The sequence below is a fragment of the Triticum urartu genome, chromosome 7 (assembly GCF_003073215.2).
Source record: "Triticum urartu cultivar G1812 chromosome 7, Tu2.1, whole genome shotgun sequence".
Taxonomy (NCBI): domain Eukaryota; kingdom Viridiplantae; phylum Streptophyta; class Magnoliopsida; order Poales; family Poaceae; genus Triticum; species Triticum urartu.
The window spans coordinates 707,597,492-707,614,500 of record NC_053028.1 but is presented as its reverse complement, the minus strand read 5'-3'; the positions used below and the strand labels follow the sequence as shown (position 1 = coordinate 707,614,500).

At 46.2% G+C, this 17,009-nt stretch overlaps 1 pseudogene; it reads right to left on the bottom strand.

Moving 5' to 3' along the window:
- Positions 1–490: 490 nt before the first annotated feature.
- On the bottom strand, positions 491–11,638 carry LOC125519532 (annotated as a pseudogene).
- Between the last annotated feature and the right edge of the window lie 5,371 nt (positions 11,639–17,009).

Here is a 17,009-nt window from a genome sequence, read left to right as displayed (position 1 = left end):
ATTATTGCTTTAACATTTGGTCAAAGTTAGCCTCGAAAAACGTATTATGCCCTATATAAATTGAAGGAAGGAGTACGAGAAGAAGAATTGCTTCTCCCCACCAATTGTTATGTTGGTTTCGTCGCTAGTCAAGCCAAGTTCAGTAGGTACGTCCGTGGGTAGGCGTGCATGTGCTAAGGCACTGTTCATCAATCAACCTGTGTGGTTGCTTGCTAGGTTTGCACGTACACGTACAACTCTGGTGGATTGTGATCCAGCGGCGTTCTAAACCCAACATGTTAGTCTTATGATTTGTGAAAAACAAGATGTGCAACCACTGGGAAGGCAATGCATCATTGAATAGCTAGGGAGGGTAGCACCTGAACGATGGTATATAGCCTGGGCACTCACTCCAGTATAGCTTATAATTGTACAATTATTCTGTTAATTCGAAAAAGAACATGGTATATGGTACAACTTACAAGTAATACCTTAGAATGACACCAGGTAATCAGTTCACATAGCGCCCATCAATATTGGCGTTTAGCTTCCTTGGTGCTAGCAATCTGCACTGTTTTGAGAGCTTGCTGCTGCAGTGGTGGATCTCTAGCTCTTCCAGTGAGGGTGGGAGGCCCTCCTTCGGCAGCTCGAGCACCGAATCGCTGCGTCCATATGTGATGATTAACACTGCAGAAACATCATGCATCATTTTGCCAAGTTGTCACCACGCTGATCCCTGGTCGATCTGGCATAATGGGTGGTGGGAGGAGGAATTAAGAAGTGTAAAGAGGCAATCCTAAGAGAGCGACTTTTTTTTAGAGAATAAGAGAAGTGCAGGTAACAAACTTGGTAAGGTGTACACTAACAAGGAGAGAGGAGAAGAGAAGTGGAGGAGGTGGAGGAAGATGGAGTGAACATAGCAGAAGATGAATTGCTCCTCCGCACCAATTGTTAATCTTATGATTTGTGAAAAACAAGATGTGCAACCACTGGGAAGCCAATGCATCGTTGAATAGCTAGGGAGGGCAACACCTGAACGATGGCATATCGTACAACTGACTTGAAGTATATATACATATATATCCTGGGCACTCACTCCAGTATAGCTTATAATTGTACAATTATTCTGGTAACCCGAAAAAGAACATGGTATATGGTACAACTTACAAGACCTTAGAATGACATCGGGTAATCAGTTCATATAGCGCCCATAAATATTCACGTTTAGCTTCCTTGTCGCTAGCAATCTGCACTGTTTTGACAGCTTGCTGCTGCAATTTCTGATCACCAGCTCTTCCAGCGAGGGTGGGAGGCCCTCCTTCGGCAGCTCTGAGATGCGCTTACAATAGACGATCTTCAATGTCTTGAGGGAAGGAAGGCTGTGCAGCCCTGCCGGAAGATCTATGAGATCATCACAACCCATTATATCCAGTTTCTCCAGCGAAGGTGGGAGGCCCTCCTTCCACAGCTCTGAGATGCGTGGACACCATTGGATCTCCAACGTCTTGAGCGAAGGAAGGTTGTGCAGCCCCGCTGGAAGATCTACGAGGTCATCACAATTATTAAATTTGAGATGCTGCAGGGACCTGTGGAGCAGAAGCGCTATCTCTTGCTCATCTGTTAGTCTTGCCTCTTTCACAAGATATAGTTCTAGTCGTTGGAGGCAGGTGAGGCCCTTGTAGAATGATGTGGTAAGGCGAGACAAATCACCGATAGTAAGACTTTCCAGTCTAGGGAAAATTCCATCTGTTAGCTCATAACTCTCTCCAAACGTGGTAGGGCAACTGACTACTTGCAAATGCTTGAGGTTCACGAGGGATCGCAAGCCCACTAGTGTGATGAGCGAAGTACAGCTTAAAATATGAAGATCTTCCAGCAGAATGAATGATTCCAGCTGTAGAAATTCCAAACATGAGTTTGTATATAATGCCAAAGACCTGAGGGTTCCAGGCGATTCCATGCCGTGTAATGTGGCGAGCGATTTGCATACTTTAATTGTCAAATATTCCAAAGACGTGCAGGAGTGCAACATTAGAGAATTCAAACTTTGGCTATCGGATACTGCTATTTTTTTTTAGGCAAGTATGGTTATTCAGAAAGCAAGGCTGTAGGGTTTCCTGGGAATACTCATCAATTGCAATTTCTTCAAGTGATCGCGGCAGGAGCAATCTTCCGTGCACCAAAGAAGAGAACAGCTCGGGGCATTCCTCAATTTTTAGATATTCAAGGGAGGTAAATCCAGCGAAGCCTTTCCTGCTCCCATCAAATATTAGACTAGGGCATTCAAGAATAGTTATCTTTTTGAGAGAGGTGGTGACATTTAATGGAACACACCACAATCCATCTTGAGCCGAGCTTGCTGACAAATCATTTTGATATCCTGATGATGAAGCCTCCCAGGCTAGGATAAAATTCGACTGCCTGTTTCCTCCTCCTTCAATCCGCAACTCTGTCAACTTTGGACAGTCCTTTATCACCAATTCCTTCATGGTCGGCGCATGTCGAAGCATCATAGATAGCCATTTCCCCATTATGCCACATGAAACAATACTGAGACTTTCAAGGTATGGAAAGGCATTATAATCTGCAGCTATCACGTCTTCATGTGTGTGCGGTAACAGAATGTCTGAAGAGAAGAGTTTTGTGCAGTTTTTTATGCTCAAACTCTCTAGAGATAACAGATGAGAAAAACTTATTAGTGGTATAGACACCAGATTCTGGCAGCCTTTTATTTCCAAGTGTTTGAGGTCCCTCAGATTATGGAATGCCAAGATTTTGTTATCCAGTCTCATTACACCAGAAGACTCACCCAAAAAACTGTTTGGCCTAATTTCAAACGTTTCCATGGAAAAAGATTTCATAGTCAGAAACGTTGAAACTCTGCTAATTAAAAGTTCAGAAAATGTGGCTGAAGGCCGAAGAGGGGCCAATACTTGCAAGCGAGGACAATCGTAGATTACCAATTTCATAAGACTGGGCAACCATGCATTCTTCTCCATTTTGAAGCTATGATGTTTCTCAAGCAAATCAAACATCTTAAGTGCAGGGCAACCTCGGATCTCCAGTACCCTTAAACTAGAGTTCATATCACCCAGAGATGTGCAAACACAGTTCTCCAACTCTGGCATCTCAACTAAAACTAGCTCCTTCAATGATGGAACCGATACTTCTCTTGCTTCCCGCATGTTGCTCAACTTCAACCTTGTAAGAAATGGAAACCTTTCCAGACATGGAAGTATCCAGCCCTCTCCACAATTCTCTAGATGAATTATCTGCAAAGAGGTAAGCCAACCATCTAATATTTGATGGGAAAACTTCCTCTTAACTTGAGACGGTGAACCCAGCTCAACATGAACGCCCTCAAGTTTTAGATACCGGAGATGTGTATGATTTACCCAACTACACATGAAGGAATGAGAATCAGCAGATGTTGCAGACAAATGAAGCACTCGCAAATGATGTTCCTTTTGGAATACTTCTTTGAAGACTTTGAAGAAGAAAGAGTCATACTGCCCAATTAAGACCAATGCCCTCAAGTTTTTTTACTGATGTAAATGCAATTCGTATTTTTTCTTCAAACTTCTCACTACGAGATATGTTGTTTGTCTGGTCATCCATAAGATATACAGAATCAGTTAGTATTGACAAATGGTGTAAAGTTGGCAATATTTCATTGCAATATATACCATCTATTGTTGCACACTCTGTTCTTGAAACAACCCTCGCAAAATCATGCACAAGACCACTAATTGCATAGGATGTTTGTGTACCCAAAGAGATGACTTCTTCAATTTCTTCAACCTGTTCGAAGAAACCCAGGTTTACCAAGCCAGTTAGATAGGACTGCCCTATGTCCTCCAAACTCTCACTTGAATGATCACGCTTCACAAATCCCTGTGAAATCCACATATGAATTAACTCCTCAGCAGGAAACTGATAATTGTATGGGAATATAGAACAATAGGAGAAGCATTGTTGTAAATGGAAGGGCATCCCGTCGTAGCAAAGCTTCAAACCAGGCATGATGCCGCTAGTGAGCTGCAGGGATTTCCAATATTCATTCCTCAGATTTCTAGTCCAATGTTCAATGCTAAGATGATCTCTTAATATTGTTCCTGCAGTTTGTGCCGCTAATGGGTTTCCTTTTAGCTTTTGTACTATTTGTTGTCCGATATAACTTAGACTTTCTTCCTCTTTGTAGTTCTCATCACCAAATGCACATGCTTTAAACAGTAACCAGAAATCCTGTTTTCCCAATGCACCTAACCTAATTGGTTTAACAGTTCCTCTACTTTTTGCAATAGATGATTTTCTAGTTGTCATGAGTATCAAATTGTTATTTGAATTCTCAGACATAAAAGGAGCCAATAGTTGGTCCCATCGGCTATCATTTCTATCATCCCAGACATCATCTAAAACAAGTAGAACCCTCTTGTTAGAGTTGTGTCGAATATTATTGTACAAGGTAGGTTACAGTTGGACTTGGTTTTGGACTGTGTGTAGACAGGGTAGGAGTTGTGTCCTAATAGGACACTTGTATCCTAGGCCTCTCATATATAGCGGGGGTAGACACACGATGTAACCTATGCCAACATAATAGCACGGGCACGCGGGGGAGCCGGCGGCGTGTGCCGGCGCCCGGGCGGCCGGGGTGCGGTATTGTGACGGTGTCATGGGGAGGAGCGCCCGTAGTCATGCCCCGGGGATGTAGCCATGATGGTGAACCTCGTTAACAAATCTCGGTGTTGTGCTCATGTGATTGCTTGGTCCTCGGATGATCAACGGTATGCCTCGGATTTATTCTAACAAGTGGTATCATGAGCAAGGTTCGAAGAGACGGTGAAATTGATCCAGAGGTGATGTCGCTGAAAGATCAGATCAGTTTGTTCCGCTGGTATGTCCTGCGATCGTGAAATTTCACGGAGATCGAAGGCCAGAAGCTAGCAGAAGGGACGGTGGGATCGTAAATCAGCTCGGCGAGATTGGAAGCAATCAGAAACAGGCAGAGGTAGCGCTCGGCGAGATCGAATCCGTTTCGTGGTGGCGGCGTAACGTGGACAGCCGGGACTGCGACGTGTATGGAGCAAAACCGCTCGGGATCGGATGCTCGGCCGGTGTGCCCGAGCGCGCGTGTGGCTGCAGCCCAGTGCGGGCCGGTGGGCCAGATCAGGCTGGAAGCTGCATGAAGGCCCAGCGTGGTGTGCTGTCCAAGTGTTCGGGCGCTGGTGGGGGCAGTCCGGGACGTGGTGGTTGCGCGTAAGAGCCACATACGATCGGAGGCTTAGGCGCTGGAGTTACGACACGAGATTTTGTTGAAAAAAAGGAAGCGTCTTGACGAGTGATTGCTAGCGCTGTTGATCATGAGCAAGGAGAGGGAGAGGAAAAGTCAAGCATACATGAAGACGTGGTGGAGTTTTGGATCTCTATGACCTCGTGCATATGAAAAGGATGCTAGATGGATTTCCTCGTTGGGTCTCTTTGTTTGGTACACGTACAGTTTATGTACGGGATGACAGCGATTGTATGCTGCAATCGATGAAGACGAGGAGTCGCAGGTCTAGATCGAGATTGTCTGGTTCGATCAGCTAAGTGAAATCAAGTGTTGCATCAGACGCAGGTGGTATTTTTACATCATGTGACCATAAAGTTGGGGTATTGTCAGTGCTGGCAAAACAGAGAACTTTGATGGCATTTGTGGGTGAATAATCTACTGAAGCAACGAGATGCTTGATGGTGTAGCGGGATGCCAAGTCAATAAAGATGGACCATTTGCGGCGGGCGGCGGCGTGCGTATAAAGCTTGGAGGAGTCTGGAGCATGTCGTGGTAGGGATCATGCAAACACAGGGCGTCAAGCAATGCATAGAGATGTGCGGGCGGAGACGATGCAGGGTGGAGCATGGTTGCAGTCGGATATTTTCGGCTGGGTCGGACTGGACTGTCTGATGGATCGACGGGGATGTCGGTCAAAGCAAAAGATGGCGGTGATTTCAGCAACGACGACATAGGAGCGTGATGCTGATGGTGGCCGACTTCTGGGGCGTGGAAACACGTGGTGCAGGCCTGAGGGCTTGTGCGGCTTCGACGGACTATGGCGCGGGGTTGATTCAAGGTGGTGCACACATGAGAGCTTGAAGTCGACAGGGCGCAGGGGTGGCACGTACAAACACCATGGAGTCATGTTGAAGGTGGAGCTGGAGTCTGATGGACGACTTCACTCTGAGCTGATGGAGGGGCTACGGCGTAAGTTAACGGAGAGTCGAAGCCTATTTCAGCGGGATAGCGAGAGACACGTGGTTTCAGACTGGGTACCAGTGGTCTGATGGAGGCGTGATACTCGGCATCGGTCGGTGATGATCGATGGTTCTCTGCAGTGGGAGTTGAGGCAGTGTGGGCTAGCTACCCGGGAGACTCGACCAGGACAGCAGAGGCTCGACGCGGTGATAGCGGCGAGGCGTGCGGTAAGCACGGGACACAGCGACAGGCCAAGGCACTGGTGGTCAGACATGTGGTCAGACAAATTGTGCAGCGGGTGCTGAAGCAGTGTTGACGAGTACCGGATTCAAGTTGGTGACTGAGTCTATCGGTGCTAGTTGATGGACAGGAGTTGACCATGGAGAATATGAGAAAGTGGCGGAAAGTCTGAAATTGTCAAAAGCGGAGAGAGTACATGGCCGTATATTCTGTGGTGTTCGGTGCACATGCAAAGTGCAGATGACAAATACAGAAGGAGGCGGAGTGCTATAGCTATGTGACATGTCAGAGACTATCCGGGAAGAAGGGTGAGACAACTGTGAATTTGACTCAGGGTGACATAGGGCGACGGTGAAATTCCTTCAAGTTTCAGACAGACGGTCAAGAAAGAGCGGTGATGTTGAGTTCAGGTAACTCTTATATGTGGCATCCAATACGTGAGTTGATCACTTTCACGCAGACATTGGTCGGTGTGTGATGGCGTTGAACGGATTCTCCGGAAGTTGGGAACACGGACTAGAGTAACAAGGAACTTAATTTTGCTCGAGTGTTGACTATGGTCAAGAAAAGGAGGGACTACAAGTTGCAGGTGGAGTCACATGGAGTCTGGGAGTAGCAGCGGTGCTCATGGCGTATCTCAAGTCCAATGTACAAGGAGGTTCGATGCATGGATGAATCCAATGTGGTGGAGAATATTCTCCAAGGTGGAGTTTGTTAGAGTTGTGTCGAATATTATTGTACAAGGTAGGTTACAGTTGGACTTGGTTTTGGACTGTGTGTAGACAGGGTAGTAGTTGTGTCCTAATAGGACACTTGTATCCTAGGCCTCTCATATATAGCGGGGGTAGACACACGATGTAACCTATGCCAACATAATAGCATGGGCACGCGGGGGAGCCGGCGGCGTGTGCCGGCGCCCGAGAGGCCGGGGTGCGGTATTGTGATGGTGTCATGGGGAAGAGCGCCCGTAGTCATTGCCCCGGGGATGTAGCCATGATGGTGAACCTCGTTAACAAATCTCGGTGTTGTGCTCGTGTGATTGCTTGGTCCTCGGATGATCAACGGTATGCCTCGAATTTATTCTAACACTTCTTCGATTTGATTTTAGTCTTCAAGACCTCCTGAAGCTTGGCAAAACTGCAAAGCCCTTGATGTGTTTCCTGAGACACAAAATCTAACATCTCCCTTGTGAGTCTCACTTCATCAAAGATATTAGACACCCAAATCCATATCGTGAGGTCAAATTGATTTTTCACTGCTGGATCATTGTATACAAATTGAGCGAAAGTTGTCTTCCCAACTCCTCCAATGCCTACAATAGGCACAACAGTGACACCAGCAGCTGATTTGGGTTCTCTTATCAAATTGATGATGAATTTCTTCTCTGCCGCTCTCCCATACATTTTTCTTTGAACAACACTTGATGTTCTTTGGCATAGATCTGGCGTTGTACTCTGACGGTGGTTTGGAGTTGCAGCAGAGTCTAACCCAAGTATGTCGAGAACCCCTCTCATATCCTTTTGGATGCCCTGCAATTGACTAACTATTTGTCGTAACCTGCTGGAAAATCCGTCCTTGTTCGACAGGTATGTGTTATCTGTTGTGACCTGTGTTGGCTCATGATCAATTCTCATTCTTTTTCTGCTGAATGAATTACCAACTGGAACAGGCAAATCATTTCCAGTAGCATTGCCTATGCTACAACAATAAAGAAAGGGTTCTTAAGCAAATTGTTTATATAAATGAACAAGAAGAATAAGGGATACACATGGATGCAGAAACAAGTAAATTCTAGGCTTTATGAATTAATTAGAATTTATCCCTAAAGATAAAACACAGAGACATTGATATGCCGTAAATCATACCTCAAGGAAGGGTCTTGTGGTTGGTGACTTGCCCTACAACCAGCACTCTTGATATGCCTGCTCAAAACCCCTGTCCCATTTGTAGTCTTACACTGAACTACCGTTTGACAATACTTACATTCTGCCTTCTCAGGGTTTCCATTAACATCTCTTGTCACGACAAAATGGTCCCATGCCTTGGAGCGTTGCCTTTTCCCACGACTGTTACTTGTTGGCGGTATATCAGTATCGACCATTGATGTTGAAGTAACTGTGCCAAAATAAGAAAAGTATTAGCATGAACCCATTAACCGTAAACTCCCTGCCTCCTTTACATTAGAAACCAAGCCTTGTCAAAAGGTTATAGATTCAGAAATAACACTCCCAGGCCTCAAAAGACCGGGTATTTTTTAAATCTCTTTTTGTAAGGGAAACTAGACAGGACATGAATAGTTTGAACAAAACGCTAGTAACTCGTGCGAACTGACCAAAATATGAACAAAACTAGATTTCACAACGGCTATTTGTACACCACTACCAAAAGAAGGAAGCTCGGATAAATTCTAATTCCACTGTACATGAAGCGTTTCAACAGAACAGTAACTCATACGAACTGACCAAAACATTTCGCAGCCACATCAGTTATTTCTACACCACCACCACCTGAAGAACGGATCTCAGCTCGGATAAAACATCTAATTTAACTGTATTTTGCAACAGAGACTCACAAGTCAAAATTGCACCCGTGAGTGCAGGGATCCCGTTTGGTGCATGAGTTGCCTCTGCTTCAGCCACAAAGCTCGTCTGTTATGTAAGGCGCCGCAACGACCCATCTACAACTTCCTGACATGATGCTCCTCGTCCGCCAATGATGCAATCCTAGCAGACATGCCAGTTTAGCCCGTTCTCACGGAGCAGGCCGAGTTGCTTTGTTCTGAGCTTTGCGGCTGCCTAGCACGTGTTGGAAGTCTTTTAGCGAGAGCCGAGGATGCTCTTGGCAAAATGCAGGTTGGGCCTGCTGTGTCTCCGATGACCGCGCTTCAGTTTGGTTTTGCGGTTGGGAGGAAGCAGACTTGTATGTTTCCTTCTCCCCTCGTGCTAGATCTTGCCCACCATCACCGCTTGTTGGTAGTGGCTCCGGTGTTGTAGACTATGCCTAAGCTACATGACCTTGGTGGGGAGCCAAGTTCACATATTTCGATGGTGTTTACGAAGGTCGTCTCGACCGAGGCGTCGACTATGGAGCTGCCTGTCGTGCCAATTGCCTCAGGGATTGAAGCCATTGTCGAGGTCATGACTCCGGTGTTGCAGATTATGCCTGAGCTGCTGCAGATTTGTGGGGAGCCCACTTCTCCTATGTCTACGGTGCTTTTTAAGGAGATGGGGTTGATTGGAGGGCCCTTGGCGATGCCGACTATGACCTCGCTGCCGTCGTTGGAGCCGAGTCATCCGATCGTCTTTGTGGACCATGGAGGTTTGAATGCTGCTATTGTTGTCCCACCTATGGCTGTTGGCTAGGTGGCATCTGTGAGTGCCGAGGTTGATGAGGCAGGTGCTTTGGCACCTAATTATGAGGCGTTGAAGTCCATCTGGTCACCTGTCTTTGACCATGAAGGTATATTGGCACGTATTGTCGAGGCGGTCTTCACGAAAAAGCTATGTAGCTTGCTCGCTGGCTCGGAGGCAGCTAGCCCTGGGTATGGCAAGGCAATTGCTTGCCTTCCATCGGAGGAGGCTTCTACAGGCAAAATCAATAAGGTGAAGAAGGCTCTCATGAACATAGTCAAGAAGAGTGGTGTCATTGGTATGGCATTCGCGGCCGCTTAATGAATGATACTCAGTCTCTTCAACAACCATCTCCGATTGGCTCGTCTCTCATGGATGTGATGGTGTTTGTTGTATTCAAACTTGGTTTTGTTGGGGGTTTCATTGCGATGTAGAAGTGCGAGGGATCGTGGTTAATGCGTGTTATGTATGTTTGTCGGATTGACCATGGTGTCATGGAGTTTCTTTCTTAGCGAGTAGTCCACGTATGGTCTATATGTATCGGTTTTTGCCCGGTTTCTTGTTAATTAACTGGGAAATTCTCTTCGTTTTAATTAATTGGTGACGCAAATCTTTTGCCTCTGTTTCAAAAGAAAAAAAAATCACGACCGCCACGGCACCTGCAACCTACTGGTGTCGGCCGCATGACTTGGACAACGAGTATGACAAAAGTCCAGCATCCCATGAGCAAGTCCGTCGCGCCTTGCGTGCAGTGCCACCATGGCCGTCGCCTCTCCATGACGTGGCAGTTAAACCTAATAAAAAAATAGTGTGCTATAGCATTGCTAATAATCCGCTATAGTGTTTTGAGCAATGTCTCTGTAAATGAATTAGTGTACAATATCGCTAATAGCCTATTTTAGGGGCCTCATTATTTTGTCATAGCATGCTATTTTTTTTCGTTCGTCAAACCCCAATGACATGTCAAGTTTTAATCAAAATTCACCTTGGATGAAAACCACGGTACGAGGGACTAAATTTATCTGGTTTGAGAAGTTGTGAGGCCAAAGGTTTACCTGTTTTTTTTTGTGCAAGAAAACTGTCAATCTACTCATCGTGAATCATAATAGTATAATGGACACTAGAAATAATAAAAAATACATTCAGATCCATAGATAATCTAACGACGACTACAATATTGACTTATCGAGAGAGTCGAGGAACGAAAAAAGAATACTTTTCCCATAGTCTCAACAAAACGCTAGTAATTCATATGAACTGACCAAAACACTGAAAAAACTAGATTTCACAACGGCAACGGCAACGGCATCGGCATAGGCTATTTCTACACCACCAACTGAAGAAGGAAGGTCGGATAAATTCTAATTCCACCATACATGAAGCGTTTCAGCAGAACACTAACTCGTACAAACTGACCAAAACATTTCACAGCGGCATCGGCTATTTCTAACCACCGCCTGAAGAACCGAGCTCAGCTCAGATAAAATCTAATTTAACTACTACGTATTTTGCAACCGAGACTGACAACAGAAGTAATCTGCAGGGTGCAGGCGGTAGGCAGGCTTACCCTGTTTGAGCCTGTGATAGTCGAGGTCGTCGACCACGTTGGCCGCATCGTAGAGCACCTCCTTGAGCTAAGCAAAAGATTCAGCAAGTGGCTCGTTGCCGACCTCCCTGCCGTCAACAGCGGAGACGGCCATGCGGACTCCCTTGATTGCAGACGTGAGCCCCTCGATTTCTTCCGCGAGCCCGGCCTCGCGGACCCAGGGCTTGCCGATCAGGGGGTGTGAAAGGATCTCTTGCGCTAGCCACCCGATCCCGGCGGCCTCCATCGCCAGATCCGGCGGAAGGGATCGTGAGCGAGCGGCCGGCCGTGGCGTGGAGTGGACGGACGGAGGAAGCAAAGCAAAAATTGCAGGCTATGACGAGACCTCAGCTCCACATATAAATAAAGACTGTTAACGGGCTAAATGGCCAGTCTGTATACATGGGCTGGGCTATGACCATGAGCAAAAACCTCAACAACAACAAATGAAGGTCCACCTCATTTCAAAAATTTTAATACCCTCTTTTATTTCAAATATTCAAGCACTCCATTTATTCACACAAATACAAGTATGGTAACAGAATTTAGGAAAAAAAATACATATTCATACTACCACTCAAAATTAAAAGAAATCACAACATAAGTACAAAAAATTATAAAGGCGGGAACTATTTGGGGATGGCCGACGCAAAACCTCCAAGGCCCGCAACGAGGACAAGGGGCAGGATGGAGCACCACAGGACGGTCTTCCCGGCGGCTTGCCGGTCACGCGGATTTCGGTTCACCCAGAGGCCAGCCCAGCCCTCTCCACACCCAAAGAGCACGAGAGCGACGAGAATGGCGTAGTAGGAGTAGAAGACCACCTTGCCAGCAAGGAGGAAGATGCCGCCGGGACCCCGGTAGACGAGCAGCCACAGCGCCCCGGATGCCTCAAGGACGCCACACAGTAGAAGCGCCGCCGGTAGTTTATCCCGTTTCCGGTCGAGGCTAGCCTCCGCAATCGCGCCCACCACGCTGCTCTCTAGCTCCAGCCCCAGCTCCATGTATATTTTCCTTGCTTCGTTGGCTACTTCGTTTCTTGTATGATCTATCTACCTGGGTCAGTGATTATATATGCAGCGGTGACAGATACAAGCGACGATGATCAGTGAGTGAGTCCGTATTAGGACAACAGACGTACACGTAAAATATTAGCCGCGGAGGTTCCAAACTGATCTATTTTATTAGTGTTAGCTTCGAAGCGGGGCGAGTATAAGAGGCGGGTGGATAGACAACACGAACACGAAGGAACCCGAACTAGCATGCATCTGGGTAGTACTGTATGTGCTAGGTAGCTAACACATAGACGGACACGAAAGAAGAATACGAACACGAACACGAAGCCTAGCCCGGTCGCCCGAGCGCATACACGCACAACAACGAAGGAACCCGTCTAGCAGCAGGGTAGCTTTCCCCGCCAAAAAAGAAAAGCAGGGTAGCTCTATTCTCCTTTTCCAAGAGAACACGCCTGTATTCGCCGGTTTAAAAAATAGACGTCTCTCTCTTGGCGCGCAAATATTATTTTTCTTCTTACTTAGAGTACAAGCATGGGCTAGCCTTAAGGCGCATTGACACGGACCGGCTCAATAGCGGGGGCGAGGCCGAGTGATTGTCTTGGGAGTTTTGTCTCTGTCCTGATACGTACCCCTCAAAAAATTTTTGTCTCTGACCGGATTTTCACCTTAGGTTTGGTTGGTTTTCTTCTTGTTTCTTTTTTTCTTTCACGAAATAGGCTTGCGCTCCGCTATATTGATATAGCAAACATCCGATACATCCAACGATAGATGCTGAGATGGAAGCAACACCATCACGCCCAAAAGAAAAACAAGAGAAAATACAAAAGGAATAAATGCCGACAACGGTGGATCAACAAAAACATAGAAGTCTTGCGACCGTTGCATCCACCGGAGGTCTCCCACCAATCTTCTAGACTCCGAAGCGCCAGTACCAATCAACACCTCACGAAGAGACGCGACGATGACGACTATGCTGCCCAAGGTTTCCCCCGGTACGCGGCAAGGAGAAAGGAAGGGTAGCGGCACCCGACGCCCTTCAGGAAGGTCCGGCGGCACCCTCAGGCGCCACCACGTCAAAATCGGATAGGTCGACATGGATTTCTCCCAATCCCAACCATCACCCTGGGTGCTCCGGAGCACGCCACCATATCATTCACCACCCCACGCCAACACGGCCCTGAAGACTCCCACGATGTCTCACCACGGTACCGAGAAGTGGGGCTTCACTAGTAGGAAACAGGGCATTACTCCCGGTTCTGGAACCGGGACAAAACAGACGGGTGCGCGGAACTAGCTAGTACTACTTACTTTCGGGTGTGTAAATGGCAGCTCCCTCGGTAGTCCCGGAACTATTCCAGCGAAATCTTTCCAAACCCTGGCAGACAAAGAAAATAATTACTTCATATGAACAAATGAACAAAGTTGCCGATATGGAGCGATAATGATTGGTTGAAGTTATTTCTGGAGCATTGCAGTCATGTCCGCATAGTCCTGGGGATCTTTACAATTTGGAAGCAGCTAGCAGGAGCTGGGATTTTTGTTTTTTTTGGAAGGAGGGAGGGGGGGGGTGTTAGGGGGTTTTGGAGGGTTAATTTAGGGGTTTCATATTGTGTTAGCTAGCTAATAGAAAGAAGGGACCTCTCTTTCTCCGTGCTTGGTCAACACTAGCTACTATACATATAGAGAGAACTCTACACGATAGATAGTAAGCAAATGAAGGAACCATTAATTACGCAAGATCGTCATGAACATATACAGAGAGAAGTGACCTCTCTTTCTCTGAGATTGGTTGAACAACAAGTTTTCGTATATCTATCCGACGCTACCATATATATACAATATAACATCTCTTACGATCTCTGACATCATCTACCGAAAATCAGCTTCAATTTTCACATGGTATTCTCTGTCTTTATGTATGACGTGGTCAAGAAAGAATCCCGCCAATTCCTCCTGAATTGCTCGTATGCGATCATGTGGTAGGAGTTCTTGCCGTATCTCCCACATCTAATTTAAAGAAAGGGTTCAATACATATCTATGAATGAAACTCAACACAATTGATGATAATAAAATAAAATTGTGAATATTATTGTTTATGTACTTCAAATTGTTTGTCAGCGTAGCCCCGCTCAGAGGTCGAGTGGCGGATGAACTCGCAAACGTAGTATCCACATAAATTATTCCGACCTTCCTGCCACAAGAACTTTACGAGAATAGAGTTCAATCAAACTGATAATCAAGTAGGGAAAATGTAAAACAGCTATAACTTTTACATATGATGTCAGAAAAAAAACGTATAATATATCAAAATGTTCAGCACGAAAATCTAAATCCACCTAGCGCATCCTCATGCCATATCTTTCTGTTGGAGTCTAGGATCGGTATAGGTTGGTAGGTTGGTAGTAGTATTTTCCTTTATCTCTATCTCCTTGTAACCAACTCGATCTCTTATTCTCCAAGTCTCGATCTCCTGTAATCTCTCCAACAACTTATGTATGCGCTGTATTAGGGAGCTGCGCCCCTGCTATATAACATAAACCCGTCGCCTCTAAGGAGGTAAGACGTTTCCGCCATCGCACAGACACACCTCGCCGGCTTCTGGTACTGTAACATGCATGAAGGAAACTGCACGGTTAAGCGGGTACAAAGGATTCCTGGAAGGAATTTTCTTCAGAGAACCACGTTCATCTCTAAAGCATTTCTGATCAACACACCATACAATGTGATCTACGTCCTCTGAAGCATTGCATATGACACACATGGTGATCCCAGCCAATTACAAACAGCCAAATGCGAATTTCGCAGTTGGCATTCTTGACTTGATTGTTCCATCCTATGTTTGTGTGGCATGATGATTCAGGTGTTTGAATTGTTTCATGCATCATGCGGCATTATCACCCTTCAGGTGTTCCGCTCCCTATTGATTGACGGACCCAGACCCAGACTCTGAGGCTGAAGTTGTGGTTCAATAACCTACCAGCCGATGGAGACGGCTATCCTTGTTGGTTTAAAGCAAGAATGTTTGCCTAGCCCTTTTTTTCTGAACAGATCTCAATGACAAAACGACATGTTTCATCCGTGCACTATCGGAACAGGTTGATTACCTGGGAACCACGGAGCGCCAACTACAGCTTGTGTTCAAAAGGAAAAACATCTTGTGCAGATTGGAGGACTGCATATATGGAACCTGTTATTCGTGAGTTTGAGTTCACTTGCATCCATCAGAGTTTGAGTTCCAGTTTAGCAGGTTCATCTTTTGGGCAACTCAAAACAATGAGCCGAGCATTTATATTCCTGAATTTCTTTCCTTTTTACATTGTCAGGTTTTCTGACCATATGTTCATCATTGGGATTCTGCAGCATAATTCACGGCCAAGAGTGAATTTTGAGATAGGTATTCAGAGGTTCAGTTGGACTTTCCGCCCAAACAACAAAAGTAACTGGGCAGCCTCTGTCTTCGTATCCGACCTATCAAAGGTACTCCCTCAGTCCCGCAATATAAGAGCGTTTTTGACTCTACATATTGCATCTGGCGGTGATTGATTCAGTAGTAGTAGTAGCTAGTTTAAAGAAGTTGCATGGCATGTTGTCAGTGTACGTGACATCATGATTCAGGTTTTTGGTAGCACTGGTTTGTTTGTCTAATGCACATATAATTCAGATTTTTGATTCGCATCCCTCTTGGAGAAGACAAAATCCTGAGGAGGAAGCTATATATGATTCAAGACTGGAAAGTAACTGCGTCCTATCCCGCCCCCTTGCCGTCTCCTCTCTGGCCACATTTGGCGCTGACGCCACACTTGTCTGCTGCACCATATTCCACACTTGTCTTCTGAACTTCGGCCAGCATCTCTGAGCTAGTTAGTGTCATGTTGCATGTAGGATCTCTCTTCCTCAAAGGATTTTTCGACGTGAAACAGCAGGAACACTGCTTTTGCATTTAAGAAGGATAGAGAAAGTCATTATAACATGCAGTCTGCCAAGGCAGATAGCAACTCGGCCAGGCAGGAAGCCTAGGCGGCCCTCAAGAAACAGGGGCAAAGAATAGGAAGAAAACCAGCAAAAAAAGAGCTGGGGGAGAAGACAAATTCCTCCTCCAGCGGTCAGCCCTCTATGGTCACAGGGCTAGTGGCCTCGTAGAAAACTCGAGCCTCATCTCTTATCATTCCAGCAAGGGCAACCGGCGTCAGCTCCTTTTGCTCGAAGATTCTTCTATTCCTTTCCCTCCAGATGTTTCAAGCAATGTAAGCCGCTAACGTGATTTGCTCCTTGTTCCTCTCTTTGTCCCCCTGCCTTCACATAGGCTGGCCCACCATTCCTTAATGGTTGCAGCCGACGGAACCTCTATTGCCATTCTCCCAGTACCTCCTTGGAACTGCATCCTGACCTCTTTGGCAAAACAGCAGCCTAGTGTGATGTGATCCGCCGTCTGTCACACAGAACACACATTGCATTATGGGGCCATCCCCTTGCTTGCAGTCGATCGGCGGTCCAGTTCCTGTTTTGGATCAACAGCCATAGGTAGAACTTGATCTTCCCCTCCATCTTACTCTTCCATATTTTGGCCAGATCAGGTTTAACCACTCTTGCCACAAATTGTATGTCA